The 19902-nt window shown below is 39.6% G+C and overlaps 1 protein-coding gene and 1 pseudogene across 2 annotated transcripts in view; one reads left to right on the forward strand and one right to left on the reverse strand.

Moving 5' to 3' along the window:
- CRADD (CASP2 and RIPK1 domain containing adaptor with death domain) overlaps positions 1–19902 on the forward strand; it is a 170258-nt gene that overhangs the window by 91245 nt on the left and 59111 nt on the right. The window lies entirely within an intron of this gene.
- Positions 8490–11699, reverse strand: LOC103660138 (annotated as a pseudogene).

Genomic DNA, 19902 nt, shown 5'->3' on the forward strand with positions numbered 1-19902 from the left:
AAAAAAAAAAAAGAAATAACTATTCTTCTGGTTTTATTTTGACTTGCTAAAGAACCTTTAACATTGAGAGAAGCTTCGCTTGGTGATTTCAGAGCATGAGGGAAGGAAGAGAGCGGTTCTGGCACATGCACGCTAGTTGAATAACTGGTGGATATTTTTATATGTATTTCTATTCTTAGTCTATGGCCTGTAGTTAACTATGGAGTAACTAAGCTCAGTGATACTTACCAGACTTGAAGATCTTAATTTGAATATGTCAATATCTAGATCTCTAGAGGAACTTAAGTATGTTTAGCTGATCATTGAAAGGCAAACCCTTTTCTTATGGAATTCCTTCTGATTCAGTAAACAGAGAATAAAATTTGAACAGATTAAACCACAAGCTAATTAAAATTGCTCTTTATTTCTGGCTGTTAGCTAAATCTTAGCCACTACACATAGCCACACAGAGTTCTTGCTTGGTTTTGGTTTGTTGTACTTTTTGGGTTGTTTCTCTTAAATACATTTTAAAGGTAATCAGCTATGGCCCGTATTAGAATTCCTCCTTGTGTTCTTGTGGTAGGATTCTGGAAGTTGTAATGAATTCACAGGAGAACTCAAGAATGTAAGAAATTAGATGCCAATCATATCTCAACTTCAAAAAAATAACAAAAAACACACAAAACAAAAAAAAGAATGTAAAAGCAAGGTTTCTACCATTTGCTGAGTTGGGAGTATAAACTTTCATCTGTTGCCAACCCCCTTAAAATTGTGACTGCTAACTGTCATGACTTAACTTCAGAGCACAGCTGGTTCTCTTGGCATCGGCACCAAAACATTTTAATTCTGCCCGAACAACTATTATCGTTCAGTGTAGACAAGTGAGTAAGAGTCTTATTTTGCTGGTTGGTGGTACTGCACATGCTTAGATTTAGTGAAATGTCAAAATTGCCACAAGCCAAGGTACAGTCATGGATGAGGACTTGAACTTTCTCAGTGTCTGATAAATGTTTCATTCCACGGAGAGCAAAAGTCTTTCTGTCATTTTCTTTTTTTCAACCACAGATGGAGGAAGCAAGGATATTACTGTGAACTTAGTTCTAACCAACTGTTACTGAAGTAGAATTGATTAAAACCTTGGGAGGGAGTGACTGTGATCGTGTTGTTTTTTTAACTACAAAAGAAATGAGAGTTGGATATAACCAAAGAGTTAATGGTGACTTCAGGAAAATAAAGAGAAAGGGGAGGTATTTTTCAATGTCCAGAGCCTTGAAAAGAGGGCACTACAAAAAGAGAATGGGAGAAAGAAAGAGAGAAAGAAAGAAAGGAAGAATCTGAGGGCAAAATCACAATTTTTTTTTTTTTTTTTGATGAAGAAGAAAAAGGGAGGAACCACTTTAAGAACAAGGAAGTTTTTAGTGAGCTCAGATATTAAGAGAACGTGTATCCAAAGACAAGCATATGCTGAAGGACAAATTCAGAAGAGTGGCATAAAACTTTAAGAAAATATCTGCAGTGCTCAAGTTCAGACTGAGCTGAGGCTGGAGAGTATGCTAAAGACAACAGAAAAGGGCTCTTGAAAGCTGTGTTCAAAACAAGAACAAGTAAAGACTAAGCTTGTTGCTCGGGGTGGATGGAATAATGTTAACATGACGAAAAGCAGACCTACTCAACTATTTGGCTTCTCTCTTTCTCTATCAAAGAGAGTGATCTTCAAACTGGAATGTGTAGCATAAACAAGGTTCAGAATAAATTGAAACACACAAGATTGGGGATGATAATGACAGTTACAACTACAGTTTGTTGAGTTTCTACTCGAGACCGAGTCCTAGGAAGGAGAACTTAAGTTATCTTTTTTCCTAGTGCGTATGGCAGCTGTGTACGGTAGGTATTGTTATCAACCCTATTTGATAGGCAAGAACACTGAGGCTTAGGAAGATTTAATAACAAGCCTGAAGCTACACAGCCATGAAGTGATTAGCTTGGACTTAGCTTCACGCCTGACTAGCTTCGAAGTTTGGCTGTTTTGACTGGACACCCTGACTCCCACGCCTATCAGCACGTAACTGTTTTCAACAGGATTGTATCTTTAGCTTAATTTATATCGTAAGACACATAAACAAACAAAACCCCGTAGATGTTAGCGAAGAGCTGTAGTGTGTAATCACAGGGAAAACAAGGAAAATGGAATATCAAAATGATAAAAAACAGACAAAGACTGTCTTGATTTCTTTTTTAAAGGTTCACTTTGGGCAATCTAGAACAAATTGCATGATATTGATCCTTGAGATGGTGCTGTGCAAGCAAGCAGTTGTAAATGAAAGTAAGGATCCTCAGGAGGTGGCATGCCAGATTAGACTCTTCCCTTCTTCCCTTCCTTTCTTCCTTGTTATTATTCTTTTTTAAGGTTTGTTTATTTATTTGAGAGAGGGCGGGGAGGGGTAGAGCACAGGGAGGGGTAGAGGGAGAGAGAGAATCTCAAGCAGACTCCCTGGAGCCCCATGCGGGGCTCACTCTCATGACCCTGAGATCATGACCTGAGCCAAAATCAAGAGTCTGACGCCCAACTGAGCCACCCAGGAGCCCCTCTTCCTTGTTATTTAACTGGTAACCCTATCATTTGATAGAGGATTCCATACAGCTTATAAACAAGTTGAATTAATCTAGGCTCAGTTGGGTAGATTCATATTTAATTGAGCTACTTTATGCAGATTGTTGACTTTAGATAGACAGGCTTTATTGAAATCAAAATACCATGTTTATGGCATTCCCCCATCTAGCCATATAGCAACTCTATCAAAAAAGGAAATGAAGTTTTTTGGCCTGAGTTGTTTGTGGTAAACCCCTGGCTGTTCCTGGTATTTATTGCCTTCTAAGTAATTATGAATTATTTGTGTCAGCATTCCTCAAGCTGTTTTCTGAAGAATTCTAAAGATGCTGGAAAAGTTAATAGGTGTCATCTCCTGAGAGCACAGTTTGGGAAATGCGGCTCTAGTAATAATTTGTTGTTAATTTTGCTAGGGGTAGACATTAAGTTCATTGATCTATGATTTAGGGAATCAGACTCTTCCATCCTTTTCAAAATATGGATTGTTTACTTTCTCTTTAATTTTTCAGAGTATTCCACATCTTTATACATATCTGTCAGTTAATTCAGCATCCTAAACAGAATTCATCTTGGCTTGGTAACTTGAACTTCTTTAAAGGAGTTAGGCATATTCTTTCTAGTTTTGGGCTTTGATCTCTATGTATACGTTACTTTGTGTGATTTGAGGAGGAATTAGACATAGTATGTATTGTGTCCAATAGCTTAAGGTAGGAACAGTAATTTGAAGTTACATATAGAGAGTTTTCACATCAATATAATGAAGTGCTTTCTAGTAATTTGGAAGGTTCAAGCAGAGATTATATCTATTAGAGATATAAAGAGGAGGTTCATACACTGGATGGATGTTAGAGAAGACCTTATAACTCTTAAGAGTCTATGATTACAGACATTTCTGTTTCATACATAGTCAAAAATAGGAGAGTTCTTGGGTACAGTCAAAATCTTGGAAGTCAAAGACTGTTTTGTTGTGGTACCATTATTATCCAAGAAAAGCATGTGCTGTCTCCTTTTTTGAAGAGTAATTGCTGTCTTGGCTATTCAGAGGGGATGGGTGGTTAGACAGTGGATCTATTTTATGGACCCTCCAGTTTATTCCAGTGAAATGATTGATTATCACCACTGCCTGCTCTTCGAATAGCACTCTTTTAAGTGGTTTTTATTGATCTTCAAGGAAAGGAAGTCAAATTTTGGTTAGGAAGCTGTTTGCATATAACCTGATTATGCTGAGATTAAAGCTCTGCAGAAGTTTGAAATAAAATGAAATTAATCTTGCTCTATAGGTAGATTGGAAACAATGCTTGTGAAGTTTTTGCCAGGAAGAAGAGCTGCAGTGTTCACTTTTTCAAAACAAGCAGTGGTTCTCGGAAAATAGCTCATTTCCCCACAGTAATGAATAAATTAGGAATGGGATTAACAGGATTGTATTTTATTGTTGAAACAAAACATTGTCAGAAGTTGTGCCTGGGATTCGGGACCAGACTGAGTGAATTTAGAGGCAACATCAACATTTTAAGAGTATAACAGCCCTCCACCAAAACAAGCAAAAATCCCTTCTTTTCTTGATCAAATGCATATAAAATATTTTCCACCCCCCAAACCCAAAAAGAACGTAACAGGGAATAGTTTTATGATGTTTAGTACGCACTTGGTGCTTAACAATATGAAATAAGGGACTGGTAAAGTATGACTGTTGAATAACTTGCACAAAGAATAATGTTGGGGTAACCATTATATGGTCTTGCTTGACTATAAGAATTATGGGACACTGATTATGATAGTATTGACAGTTAGGAAATCTTTTATAGGATTTTGTCACCTTTCCCTCCCTGTTCCAAAGTACTTCATAGTGGTGATCATATGAGTGTTATAAAAATGTGTTCATCTGTCTCTTTCCTAGTCGATTGTAAGTGCATTCGGTGCCATTATGGGCTATGTCTTAGTCATCACTGTATTGTACTTAGATCCCACCGCTATGTGTAGCCACTAGGCTGACGCTCACAAAGCTCCAAGGGGACCCTGTATCGTGATGGTCCCCTCTCCCACATCTGTTCAACTCTGCAGTCGTCTTAGCCAAGTTCTGTGGCTGTAACAAATGTTGAATGAACAGAGGGAGGAATAAATGAACAGGTAAACCATTTTTGTTCTGTACTGGCAGACCCTTCTGGAAATAGGACTGACCAGTACAGGCATTGGTATCCTATGTATGTGGCAAATGTGGCATGCAGGCATTGTTTCCTGGGACTCACGATATGACTGCAGTCTTGCCTCCCTTTCTGGCTACTTTTGAAGCCTTTCCTGCGATTCTCCCCATTCTAAGATACAACAGCTGGTAGGTGGTCTCCCTTTCTCTCTTACTCTCTTTCTTTCTTCTCAGTATTTTTGGAATACCTCACACATGCCAAGCATAGCATAGCATATCATATTATATCATATATATGTGAGTGTGTGTGTGTGTATATATATATATTTTTTTTTTAACCGAAGCATTATACATATATATATATATATATATATAATGTATAATGCTTCAGTTAAAAAACAGCAACAACACTGTGCTGGTATAGAAACAGACACAGAGAACTACCTTACACACACTCACACAGAAATAAAGAGAAAGTGCCAGGTTTCAACCCATTGTCCATGGTTCTAAATCTCACATTCCTTCCATTATACTCTGCAGCCTCCCTCAATTGTGCACCATTTTTGCCCTTTCATTTCTCTCTGACATCCCTGTCTTCCCTCATCTGCTGTTCTCCCAAACACAGACTGAGGTTGCTCCTTGGCATACCACTTTTCAAAGGATACTGAAGCTGTGTTCATCCTATATGATATCCCTGGTGTTCAGCCCTGTTTAACTCTGGTCAACACTAGGCCATTTCCCACTTCACTTATCAGACCTTACTTAGTCTCTGTGTCTCCTGTTACTTTCCAGAGCAGGTCTGAACACTGTGGAAGAATTCATCTTTCTACCAGGCTAACTGTGCCGTTCTTCTCCAATATATTCTATGGTAACTCTTTTTGTTTTCTTCCAGAGAGGCAGCATTGTGGGGTGGTTGAGATCATGGGCTCTAGAGTCAGAATGCCAGGGTTCAAATGCTGACTTTTGCTTCTTCCTGGCTGTATGACCTTGGATGAATTACCCCAGTATCTCAGCTTCCTCACCTGAAAAGGGAAGATGAAAAAGTACCACCATCCCAGGATTGTTGATTGTGGATTTAATCCACAAAAAAGCCCTTAAAGTAAAAAGCCCAGAATCAAATCCTCAATAAATGTCAAGTGTTGTTTTGAATAAAGGCCAAGAGCCTCACTCATAGTTTAAGGCTCCTCCCGAACTGTTTGGGTTTTTCTGATCTTTTTTTTTTTTTTTTTAAAGACTTCATTTATTTGAGAAAGAGAGCGCACTAGCAGGGGGAGGGTCAGAGGGAGAAGGACAAGCAGACTTCCCACTGAGCGAGGAACCTGATGTGGGGCCCAATCCCAGGACCCTGAAATCATGATCTAAGATGAAGTCAGATGCTTAACCAACTAAGCCACCCAGGTGCCCCTGAATTTTTGATTTCTATTCATTCCTCCTTCCCCTCTGGCTTCCTGTGTCCTGCCTATTCCTCCAGTCTGTGTCAGCCTGTGACACAGGCTTTGTCCATTCCTGAGCCTGTACCTCGTCTTCCCCTGCATCCCACTGTCTGAACGGGGTTGCTCTTCCCTGTCCACTTCTGTCAGCTGGTCTCCCTTACAGAGCTTTAAGAGCCTTCAGAAGTCCCTTTCCCTTTGTGAAACCTTTCTTACTAAGAAGGAGAGAAGTGAGTAATTCCCTTGCTTGTACCTTTTCTGAACATACCACTTCATCTCACCAAAACACAGTACCACTGTGAAGTGTGTTTGTGACAAGAAAATCATTTGATTTCACTCTTTGCTCTGTACCTGAATATGTGCTTGGAAGATCCGCATTCATTTAGGAAAGGGTACTTGTTTCCGTTTGTGTCCACAGCTCATAGAGAATAGGGGCTCTGACTTCACAGGCTGCTCTCCCAGTGGTGCCTCCATCTGTGATTAGTAAATTCCTGATTTGGAGAAGAGGTCATTTAAAATCAATTATCCACCAAAAACCTCATCCCTAACATGCATTCTGAAAATGGATGTTTAATGCTCTACTCAGATCCAACATTTGAAAGGTCATCTAAAGCTTTCTCATCTTGGGTCAGGGATATTTTAATTTCTGTTAACTAAAGATTTTTTTCCTCATGGTAGATGTAGAAAACACCAATGCTTCTTCCCAGCCACCCTCCTCTTCTTTTGAAAGCTTTCATATTTACGCCTGTATATTGTTTGACCATACCTTGTACTTCAAGCCCTGTGTTGGAGGAATGACTTTCATAGTTACATGGTAGGAACTGTTCGGATCCTTAAGAAAAATCTGCTACTGAATAGTGCATAGTCTTCTCCTTTGGAAAGATGACAACAATTATAGTGATTTTGCCTGTCATTTAAAAATAAACAGACTCTGAACCTGTCTGGATTTACTGGCTTTACAGAACCAGACTGAAAGTACACCATGCACCAAATTATGGCAGAACAAATTCTTCTTTAGGACATTTATGGTAGGTTGGGCTTTTCTTTCTTTCTTTGTGTCTCATTACTGGCAATAATTTCTGAAGCATCAAGCATTCTCCACCTTTGTATAAAATTAATCAAATGCGGACTCTTAGTGGCCTTGAGTTATTTTTCCTCTCTGTGTTGGATCAAATCCTTGTTGTGACTGCCTTATGGTGTCCTAGACAGAGGTGGGTGGGTATTCCTGAAGAGCAGTGTGTATTCTATGAAGAATGCATTTGGATGCATTTACATGAACGTTGATGAATGAATCAATGAAGGAATGCAGGCATTTAAGGAAAATTCTGTGTCTTTAAGATTAGTTATGTAAATAGGATGTTTGTTAATGGAGAAGATGGGGATATTGCTGGAGCAGATGCCCTTCCTATTACTAGATGTTAACATTTTAATTTTACTTTAATTTTCAAACTGATCTCTCTAACATAATTGCATTTGAACTACACAGCAATCCTGTGAAGTTGGTAAGGAAGGTATTTATTACCTCCAATATACGAAGAATCATTCCCAAAGAAACCAGGGCTGATCATGTTGGCTCCAATCTCCTGACTGAACTGAAATGGCAGTCTTTCCATTCTAAATATGGTGATTTCCCCATTCGATCAAAGAGTCTCACCCTTGGCTCAGAAGGCCCAGGGTTGGGTGAGAAATTCACATTTTTGTCACATACTCCAGGAGACGAATGGTGATGCAGGTGTGTGTTGGACCACACTTTAAAAAATGCACTCTATGCCATATTGTACCTTGGGTTTCAGCCTCTTTTTATTAAGTGTAATGTATTGAAAATATCATTTTTAAGATGGCATGTTTAACTTAAGAGAGGATTGAAAAGTTCACTTAAGTGTTGTGTCAAAATCCGCAATGATACAGACACAAGGTTATTACAACATTGTTCATAATAGCCAAAGACTAGAAATCTTCCAAATATCCATCAGTAGGGGTCTGGTTGAATAGCCAAGTGGTACATTCATAAAGAGGAATAACGTGCATTTATAAGAAGGGATAAGGAAAACCTCTACATCTTGCCACAAAGTAATCTTTAGGATCTATTGTTAAGTGATAAAAATAAAATGGAAAAAAGTATTTATAGAGTATCTACTTGTAACATAAGGAAGAAAAATACAAACATTTATAATAATAATATATAAATATTAATATAATAAAAATAACACTTATGTATATACGTGTATAAGCACACAGAGCCTGTACTTCAGGGTAAATTTTTGTTTTTTTGGTTTTTTGGTTTTCCCAAGGAGTGTATTTGGGCACACCTGGGGACAAGGAGACTCTGCATCTAAAGGAAAGTGTTGGGTCTCTTGGTGGTGAAGTGGGGCTTGTGCTGGGAGGTAGGACCTGGTGGGGCAGTGGGAACTTGATCTCCCAGTCGTGGAACTGCTTGACTGCCAGTTGGCAGCACTTACTGGCTGCAGTGTCTTCCACCTTCTTGATCTGGGTCAAGGGGGCCCAGGCACAGTGCTGGGCACCCAGGTCTCCATAGCTCTAGATGACAGTGCCTGTAGTGGTCAGGTCCCCATACTCCGGTGCATGCCATGGGTGCTACTGCAGGAGTCCTAGCACAGCCAGATACCCAATTCTTCACCTGCAAGGGGAATTTGTCCAACACCTGTCCACAGGAGACCATTTCCCCTGAAGACTTTATCTTCTTCAGCTGAGACATAAAATACCAGAAGCAGAACTTGGTGACAACATGAGTAGGTGCAAAGATTCACAGGTGATAGAGGGGTGGAGTGTGGCATTTGGGGGTGGGCAGGCAGCGCCCCACCACCTTGTTGTCTCACGGTGTGCCTGAGGCCTTCAGGGCACACTCTCCACTTTTGCTGCCACCCAAGAAAGGAAGGTCCAGGATAGGTTCTTTATAGAGAATTACAGCTAATAAATGCAGAAGGACGCTAGAAATAGAAAACCACTATTTTCCAACATCTACTGAAACAATGGAGGTAGGCAACAATCATTAATGGATGCTAAAATCTGAAGTGAAATTGGAGCTTTGTAATTGAGAATCAGCGTGACATTTGAACCCAGCGATCGCTAAAAGTAGAATAGCCAAATATTATACTCCTCCTGATGTGATCTGATTGGAGAGAAATAACACCACTTATGCAGTATTCTGCCCACATCCATTCTGTACGAACTTGAGTCAGAATCTCATCAAGATTCAATATCTACCTACTAGCTTACAGGAAATACAGGAGACAGAGGGATATGTTCAACAGCACCACATGGGTACAAATCAGCCAAGTCCAGAGTGTGGGGAGTTCATTTTTTTTTTTTAAGATTTTACTTATTTATTTGAGAGAGCAGAGTGAAAGAGAGAGAGAACATGGGTGTGGGGAGGGGCAGAGGGAGAAGCAGATGCCCCCTGAGCAGGGAGCCCAGCCCCATGTGGGGCTCGATCCCAAGACCCTAAGGTCATGACCCAGGACTCTGAGATCATGACCTGAGCCGAAGGCAGACGCTTAACCGACTGAGCCACCCAGGTGCCCCCCAGAGTGTGGGGAGTTCTACAAAACTAATGACCCAATTTCTTCAGCAAATGAATATATGGGGAAAAAGTAGGAAGGGGGAATGGTTAGAAGTTAAAAACCTTAGGACACCTGTAAACCAAATGCCATATTTGGACTTCATTTGAACAAAAATAATATAAAAATACCTTTCTTTTTTTTTTAAACAATAGGAGAAAATGAAACACAACTCTATTACATGTTATTAAGAAATTATTGTTAACTTTATTGATCTGCTAGTGGTATTATGATTATTTTTTTAAAAAGTCTTTACCTACAGAAGCACTTACTATTGAATTGATACAATGCCTGACATTTTCTTTAAAAATACTCCATCAAAAGAAAAAAATGTTTAGGGAAGTAGATGAAATCAGAATGGTAGGATGTAATAGTTATTGAGATTTGATGATGTGTCATGGGGGTTCTTTACACTTCTCTCTACTTTGTTGTATATGGAAAATTTGCATAATAAAGAAGATCAAGTTGTGCTATTTTAGAGGCCAAATCCTGGCAAAAGGCCTGGATGATAGCCATTATTTGTATAAGTCAGAGAGAGTGGTGAGTACTCACTCCCTTTTCTCCTTCCTCCCTGCCTTTTTGCCTTTCTTTCATTCCTTCTGCTTCACGGGTTCTTTACTCCACCACTATGGTGCTACCAGCCCTTCAAGATTTAGACACTACTGTTCTCATTATCCAGATGAGGAAACTGAAACGGGGGGGGGGGGTTGAAGTTTCTTGCCCACAAACCCACATCTGTCTATAACCAAAATCCGAGTTCTTAAATGCATTATTTCATGCTGTTTCCCAGAAATAGGCCTTTGATTTTATAGGTTTTTCTATTTTTATTTTTAATTTTTTTATGGATAAATCTTAAACAGTGAGTAAATAAGGATAGATCAAATGGAGTAGCATCTGTGTATTCCTTGTGTGTGGGAAAGATGTGAGGTATCTTTCTTATTGTCATAATTACAAAGGCCTAATCAACGGCAAAGCAGTGATGGGACTGGAGTATGTAGCAATTTTCTTCGTACCATAAAAAAGTAAAACTCTGTAAATTGTAACTTAAAGCCACAAAATAAGGTTTACTTATGCTTGTTCTTCAACAGCAATATTTGATCATCCTTTTACTAGAAATGGAGGCCAGAGAAAAATGGCTGGTTTCATTTCTTTTGTGCTTTGTAACATGCTTTTAGGATTATCACAATAAAGAAATGCTCTAAAGCAAACAAATAAAATCCTGAACTTCCCCCGAGCCACGATTTGCTTTACTTTCTTGCAGAATTATTTGGCATTTGTAAAAGCCAGGTGTGCCCGTGGGCATGTGCGGCCACGTCACTGTCATCTGTCGCGTGCGATGCTCTAGATGTACGAGATAGCAGTCAGCAGTCGGGGAATGCTAGCAAGCCACATCCCTGAGTTCCGGCTGCAGGGCGTGCGTGAGTCATACCCTCCGCTGTGCAAGATCCAGTGTGACTTTCCAAAATACCTGCAGTGTGGCACTTCGTGGCTGATCCCACGTGATGTATGCCCTAGAGGTGTCTGACTGGAATCTTAGGAAATTATATTAATGGGTTTGACATTGTTGTTTCCTTCAAGAATCAAAGCACTAAGTATAGTCAAGCTGAATGATAAAATTTTACCCATACCCAGGGCATGCTAGCGAAGGCATCAAAAATGGGTAAATAATAAATAATAAATACCGCGTCTTGCTGTATGCCGGAAGCTAGCTGTACCATGTCCTTTAAATACCTACTAATGTTTAACCCTCTCAGCGATCCTTTTATAGCTGAGGTAGCTAAAGCACAGAGGTCACGTGACTTGCCCACGGTTGCACATTTAGTAAGTGGCAGAGCTGGGCTCTAAACTCAGGCGTTGTGAGCCCTAAGCCTTCGCTGTCTCACCACTGTGCAGTCTCGGAGCACCAGCAGAAAGTAATCCCACCCGGTAATCCATGCTGCCATGACTTGTGCCTTTGCAGACATTACGGCGCAGTAAAAACCTGGGTTACACGCCAGACCTGCATCTTATAGTTTGACAGATATCTGAAGCTAAGCAGGAAGAGACGAAGAGATTGATCAAGCACATGTGGCGAATCTTTGGTATTTGATATTCAGTACACAGAGTTGACGCTAGAACACAGGGTTCCAGAGTGACTTACTGTCCAGTGGGAAACTCAGCCGGCCTGGGGACCTTTCAGGACAGTTAAAGCACCTAAGAATGGATATTCATTCAAGATTATCAGAAAGAAGTTAGGTCAGAAATGAAATGAAAACAAATAGTGAAGAAATATCATTTTGGTATAAATAAAAAAATTTCTCCTGCTTAGTAAAGGGAGTGCCTGTTCTTTCCTGATTTGTTGGAGAAGCATGGAACCTGCATACTTTGAAATCCTAAAATCTCTTTAGGCCCAACTCATTATTAATGTGGTGTACTTTCCTCAGAAGAGTGATATTTTCGAAAATGCTGTTTCTGGCTCCAGTCACGTGTAGAAACATTGGAATGAGTCCAACATGGTGTTTTGCTTTTTTTTTTTTTTTTTTTTAAAAAGAGGAACTGTATTTGATCATGCGTATGCTACAAACACCTCTAAAAATAATTTGCAGTTGGCAAGCTGTTTCTTTAGTATTTTTTCCCGGCCCAGGAGAGGAAGCTTTAAAATTTAAATCTGATCACCTTAGTACCTTTGAGAGTAAGGACAAGAAACTTTGCCAGCTAATATGATTGGAATATGTTGTATTTATATAATAATTGAGACTGACTCAAACCGATTTTCTCTGGCTAATATCAGAAGTAAAAATTAGAAACTTAAAATTGTGTCTCCTCCAGAAGGCAGTAGGCTTGAATCACTGGTGTATCATCTTCCTCATCTTCCCAGGCCTTGACCTGTGAGTTAGAAGGCAAGGATGCTTCTTTGGAACTTCCTTAATACGTTCTTTTACCTTTCAGCGTTAAACCACAAATGCTCTTGGCAGCTCCTGGCAGAACAGGAAAGGAGGCCAAGGAGCAGATCTATAAAAGCAGAATGATTTGTTCATGGAGCCCTTTGGTGAATGAAAGAAAATAGATTTGAAGTCTTGGCAGTACCAGCACTATTTATTAAAATGCAAGCTCATGATAATAATATCAAACAGAATTATGGAGGCATAATGATACCCCACTTTACAGGTCATTAACTCAGACATATGTTTGGCTACCAAAGAGAAGCTGGGTAGCAGAGCAGACAAGATTAAAGAATATTCGAGATCTAGTCCTAGAGCTTGTGACCGTGAACCAGTCACTTAACTCTTTGGCCTTAGATTCTGTATAAAAGGCTTGTACTTGATCTCAGTGATTATGTTCTACTTCATCAAAATGGCATGATTCTAAGTTCCTATGGGATATCCAGGTAAGGTGGGGCAGGGAGGAACATTAGTTTTGGGTTTTGCCTTGAAAGGAAGTGTTGGGGAGGCAGCGGGAAATAGCAGAGGTCACAGACTCAAATGCCTGTGTAGGCAAATGAGTGAAGTGAATTTGATATAGGGGAAGTACATATCCATATTTTATGTAAAACCCCATATTTTTGAACGTTGACAAGTCTTTTTTTTTTTTTTTAATACCCAGGAGTTGAATTGCTGGATCATGTAGTTCTATGTATGTATGTATGTATGTATGCATGTATGTATGTATGTAGTTTTTTTAGTTTTTATTTAAATTCCAGTTAGTTAACATACAGTGTAATATTAGTTTCAGGTGTACAATTTAGTGATTCAACACTAACGTTCAGCACCTGGTGTTCATCACAAGTGCCGTCCTTAATCCCCATCAGCTATTTCACCCATCCCCACACCCAAACATTGACGAGTCTTTCCATTTTTATCAAATCACTGTTATTGGTGACCCGTGGCTGGCCAATGGGCCTTCTGCTTTAGACTTCTGGGATAGACTCCATATTTAAGAAGTAAAGGGCAAGGTTTTGGATTCTGACAAACCTGAGTTTGAACCTTGGCTCTGCCCTCTAATAAATATGTTAGCTTATACATCTCTATTTAACTTCTTAAATAAAGTTTCAAGTTTCTTTATCTGTAGAAATAAGAATGGCAGTACCTTTTTTGTTGGATTTCCTAAAGATTACATGTAGCACTGTACTTAACACATAGTAGGCACATTCTAAATGTTAATTCTGTTACCATTGCCATGGTGGTGGATCTTCTATAATTTTTCCGTTTTTACCTTGATGGCCAGTTGCTCAATGTTTAGAAAAGAATGATAGATGCCAGTGCTTCTTCATAGATCCCGAAATTGAAATCTCTACAACGTACATTTCAGTTCTTTAAAAATACAGATTTCATCTTTAAAAGACCCCATTTGGAAGGATACTTTTTCTGTTTGCCAGGGGATATAGGAAGTAGTAAAATCAAATAGATGGTTGGTTGCTCTCAAAAACCACTTTTGACAGTGAGGAAACACAACACCACATTTCCTCCTTAGGAAAAGTCTAGTGGCTGGAGGTCTTGCTGTGATGAGGGTAATTTCATAGTTTGATTATTCCCAAGGGAAATCCATTTTGAATAGAATTTGCTACATGCCCTACTATGTGCAGGGCACTATTCCGAGGGAGTAATATAAAGATGACTAAGACCTAATGGAATTGTCATGTACAGGACTGTCTTGGCTCTTTAGGTTACAGTGTGTACAGAACTGTGTATGAGTTCACGTTGAGAGGCTACACACAACTTCCAGTGATGCGCTGTTGTTCAAGGTAACTTTGAAGTCTCCCTTTGGAATTTGCCTTTAGAGCCCTTGGCACATTTTGCTGAAGATTTTTATACTGATGGTATTCATTCTTGGAAGGTGGTTTTGATCTGGGAGACTTGCCAAGAACTCTTCATGACAAAGTCTGCCACATAGATGGTGGTCAAATTGGCTAGAGTAATTTCTGGTTAGAAATGGGTCAGGACCAGGGGTGCCTGGGTGGTGCAGTCATTGGGCGTCTGCCTTCGGCTCATGGCATGATCCCGGCATTCTGGGATCGAGCCCCACATCAGGCTTCTCCACTGGGAGCCTGCTTCTTCCTCTCCCACTCCCCCTGCTTGTGTTCCTTCTCTCGCTGGCTGTCTCTGTCAAATAAATAAATAAAATCTTAAAAAAAAAAAAAAAGAAATGGGTCAGGACCATAAAGATTTATGACAAGTTTTCTTGTGTGTCACATAGACTGATCATAGAGATAAAGGCAGTTCCAAAAGAGGCATTCTGCAAGTTTTTTGCTCAAAACGAGTATCACTGGAATATACCTGTAGCTTCCCAACAGGGTTGCTTTGAAAGGAGTGGTAGACATCTGTCCACATGTTATAGTATGTCTGCGTAGAGAGCCTTGTACTTACCTCTTAGCAAGCTGAGTTTTGTTTTGTTTTTCCCGTTAAGATATTATAGCATTCTGTGAAGCTCCAGGATAGATTTCCTCCAAGAAAACGAAACAAATTAGATCCGTTCTGAGAAGACGTTAATGGAAAGAAATACATGTTTATACCAAGTTCTTTGAAATTATCAACTGGGAAGGATTGCCTCATTGTTGACCATGATTATTCTACCATGATTTAGGACAAATAACTTTCCTGTCAAAGTGTTTAACAGTAGAATTAAAGAATTCTGTGTTGTGGCCTGTTGAGCTCATTCATTCATTCCACAGATATTTTCTGAGGCCGAATGTATGCGAGGCATTATCAGGCACTTACGATGATGATGAAAGATATTTCGTTTCACTTCAAGGAAGCCTGATATGCAAGAATACAAACTTATTCAGTAACTGACTTGAGTGTAATTAATAGTACTATTATCAGTTATCCTACTTTTTCCTTAAAGGACGATTTAGAGTTTCATGGAGTGGTGAGCCTCTCAGGTACATTTGAAATATTGTTCATCTTAGAACCATTGGAACCTGTATATACTCTTGAGGAAATATATCTTTGCCATGGCACCTGGTCACCATGTGTGTGGTCCCCCAGGTGCAAGGATTGATCTCAGAGCACCTCTGAATCAAATGTGTCACTGAGCCCGTGTTAGAATGATGTTCTTGGTTGTAGGGGAGGCTCTGAGGCTCTGAGGTTGTTATCATGCTCCATCACCTTTTGAAGATGCTGTCTGGGGAAGGAGAAAGAGCGATGGTACTGGAATGTATGGACAACACTTTGCAATCCCAGCTGTGCTCTCCTCAGCAGTCATTTGATCTACCTAAGCCTCAATTTTCTAACCTTCGGTGGAGGTTAGTAACCCTGTTTACTCCCAGCATTTTGGGGGCATTGCAGGAGACTGGGTATATGAAAGCACTGTAGGGATGTTAGTCCTTGTTGCTGTCATTGTCCTTCTGATAATGAAGCTTTGGCTGCAATGAGAAGCAGCCTTCTATGTCCCTTGGAGTCCCTGGGGCTTTGTTTCACAGCTCTTAACTCTTATTTCTTCTTCCTCCTGTGGGTTATTTGTATATCTTGTCTTCAGTAGCCAAGTTTTTCAAGGTTAGAAACTGTGGTGGTTGGTACTTCCCCCTCCAACCCTCCGTCCCCAGTCTATTTTCCCACTTGCCATGGGACTGACAGAATCGCCTTATTTCTCAGAGTGGCGGAAGTTTTTGTCTGAGGGTCTGAGTTCACGTTTTTCCCCTAGCAGAGGCTAAGAAGTATCTGGCACATTCATTTTTTTCAGAGGGTGGTTACTTCATCTCCAGAAAATTACCTGGGAAGCTGAATAGCATTTTAGAAAGAAAAACCAAACACAGTTCAAATTCTTTGTGTGTGTGTGTGTTTTCTTCTTCTTCTTTCATAAATTCTCTGTTTGGGGGCCTTTAATTGGATATGTCACAACATGTAAAAGTAGTCTGAACTCTTTAAAGTTCATTTGAAAGAATTCATGATCTAGATAGCAGATGCGGATTTAGAAAATCACACGCATGTTGCTTTTGTAAATTGAATACCAGCTCCCACCACTCCCCCCAGGGATCTTGTCACCTAATGGAATTTTGCAGGGACTCCTAAACAATGTGGGCTGTGGCTTGAGGTCCTGGAGTTAAGGATATTGTCCATTCTGTTACTGACGGCCACAAAGTCCACTTGAAAAATTTCTTGTGGAGTCCAGCTGCAGGAAGAACTTTGCTTCTCTGGGTAGAAATAGTATGTATTATTCTTTCTGATAACATAATGGATGCTGTTTCTTTCTTCTCTTTGGCCCCCAAGAAACTCAGAGGTAAATCTGAAGCTTAGCTATAACTGTGGTCTGCATAAGTGTGTTTATATTTTCATTGGTCTTGAATTTCTATTTTATTTATATTTTCCTGGCTTAGACTGTATAATTTGTGAATATTGATAATTTTGTGTTCTTGATGGAAACCCCCTAAAATCCTTTCTGTGGTGAATCAGGGAATGAAATCTGTGGCTTAATCCACTAACTTTTCTTTGGGCAAGGAACATTTGTGCTAGAAAAATAAAAGATTATGGTAAATTTGAAAAACCAACATGTTTCTTCAGGTTTAAGCATGCTCGGTAGGAATGGTCTCTCTAGGTCTCAAATTTTGACTAGGTATGAATTCATTATGAATAATAATCATATTTTATACCTCCCCACCAAGAAAAAAAATCACTTAATTAACAGTGATTATTGAGTATCAACATCTCCTCCAAGAAGTAAAATGTCATACACACATGCTCTCTCTCTCTCTTTCTGGTCGTACGAAGTTAATCCCTCCCTCTCCCCTTCTTTCTCTTCCCTCCCTGCACTCAAACATTGGGGTCTCTGCTACCCACAGGAACTGTTGTAGAAAAAAGTTAGGTTAAACGAAACAACCATTTTTTTAAAAGACTTTTTTTATTTTAAAGATTTTATTTATTTATCTGACAGAGAGACAGTGCAAGAAGGAACACAAGCAGGAGGAGTGGGAGAGGGAGAAGCAGGTTTCCTGCNGAGCAGGGAGCCCGATGCGGGGCTTGATCCCAGGCCTCTGGGATCATGACCTGAGCTGAAGGCAGATGCTTAATGACTGAGCCACCCAGGCGCCCCTAAAATACTTTTTTTAAAAAAAGATTTATTTATTTATTTGAGAGAGAGAGACAGACAGAGAGCATGAGTGGGGTGAGGGGGAGAGGGAGAAGCAGACTCCCTGCAGAGCAGGGAGCCTGGTGTGGGGCTCAATGTGAGTCTTGATCCTGGGGCTCTGGAATCATGATGTGAGCTGAAGGCAAACGCTTAACCGACTGAGCTGCCCAGGTGCCCCTAAACGAAACAACATTGTTTCAAAGTAGAACAAACTGTGAAAATAGTGCAAATGGATTTTTTTTTAATCTCAAGGCCAGCTTCCAAAATAAGCTCTATGGTTCTAGACTGCTTGAATTTTTTTACTTAGCTTTCTTACTCTGCCTAAATTTCCAGTAATTAGAACCTTCGATAAGAGCTTTCTTTTAAGAATAGAAATACTTCTGAGACTCTTAAGAAGTTAATAGCTATATACAAGTAATTGCAAATTTTTTGAAAGCATTTTTTCCCCTCCTTACACATAGCTGAGGTTAGAAGATCCTAGAGAAAGAATTCAGTTTTGAAGAATTGGCCTGGGGAGAATTATAGTAAAGGACTTAGGACAAAATAAGGGTACTTGGGGGCTTTGAGATCGTGTAGTTAGGAAGTAGGGGAGGCTTGCAGAAAGGTGTGAGAGGATGCCCAAGGTCTTCCTCCACCTGTTTTATAATGTGCTCTAAGGCTGGCTCAGATTTCGTGAAAGGACCCATATCTTTTCTCTGCGTTCTGCACCAAAGAGTTCCAAGATCTGGAATTCAGATGAGGACTCTTAGTGAATAGTTTGGTTATATTGTGGGTTAAATAGGTTTGGTAATAAAGCTTGCCACCATTTATGCTATTATATTTATCACTTATATAGATTTCAAGTTATGATTTCCTGATTTTCACAGTGTCGTCTCATAGAACCCTAGTGTCTTAAACTGTAATACTGGTAGCAATGATCGTAGCAGGTGTAGTAGGAATATTTTCTGTGTTAAAATACAGAACTTGGTATGTGCCAGGTAGTAGTCCAGTTATGGATGTTCACTTATTTAAAGATAGAAGTTGTCACTGTTATTACGAGTTGCACGGTTTGAGTACTATGTGTGTTTTACTATTATTATCCCCATTTTACAGATGAGGAAACTAAGGAACAGAAAAGTTATGTGACTGAACTTCCCAAGGTCACACAGCTACTAGTAGCAAAGCCTGATTTGAACCTAGTGTCTCGAGATCCAGTTTGTGATCTTAACTGGTATACTGTCTCAACAGGATTGAGGTTTTCCACAACTGATATAAAATTATAAAGTTCCCCTCAATCCACAGACGTTAACAGTATATAGAATTTTCTAGGTTTTAAGTTTTGTGTCTCAAATCTTTGTACCCAGTACCACAGATAACCAATGAAAGAACAAGTGGCAAATTAATATCAACGATACAAATGTGCATCACTGTATCCTGAGGGTTTACCCAGACAACCCACAACACACTAAATTGTTGCTGATGAAGCTAAGTAATTTGCAGTCAAAAAACAGGAACAGAAGAACTGCAACCCATAAGCAACTTAAGACATGCATGGGTGATTAGGGTGAAATTCCTTCAGTTTATAGACATTCCAATCATACGTATATGTTCTCCAGCAGGACTAGGCATTGTGTGGCAGTCAGACTTCTTAGCATAATTTTGAATGAGAGTCGTCTGCAAACTCTAGGAATGTACTAATTTTGTTAATCTTAAATAATTTACTTAATATGTTATGCTACTTATTCATGCACAAAACCAAAACCAGAAATAGAAAAAGCAAACAAAAGATCTTCGACTTCCTCTTCCACCATTAGAACGGCTGGAAGAATTTAGATTTTGTCATTAGTTTGCCGCTCACGGGCAAGCCCCTCATGGCCCCACAGTTGGCGGTGGGTCATACTTTGAGAATTTCTGCTTTAAAGAAAAAATCAAGTTCATACCTTTTATTAAAGTCAGTCTGTTAAAGTGGTAGAGCTGGAATTTTCTCCATGAAAGCATTGTTTAATGGGGTTTTCTGTTTTTCTTTTTCATAACAAACGGTATTTCTCACTTAAAACAAAAGCAACCTTTCCTTGAAATAATGTCTGGGAGTACAATAACCCTGTGGGTGGGCAGTTGGGAATGAGTGGTGGAATAGGTGAAAGGTGC

This window comes from Ursus maritimus, unplaced genomic scaffold (genome assembly GCF_017311325.1).
Source record: "Ursus maritimus isolate PB19 unplaced genomic scaffold, ASM1731132v1 scaffold_21, whole genome shotgun sequence".
Taxonomy (NCBI): Eukaryota; Metazoa; Chordata; class Mammalia; order Carnivora; family Ursidae; genus Ursus; species Ursus maritimus.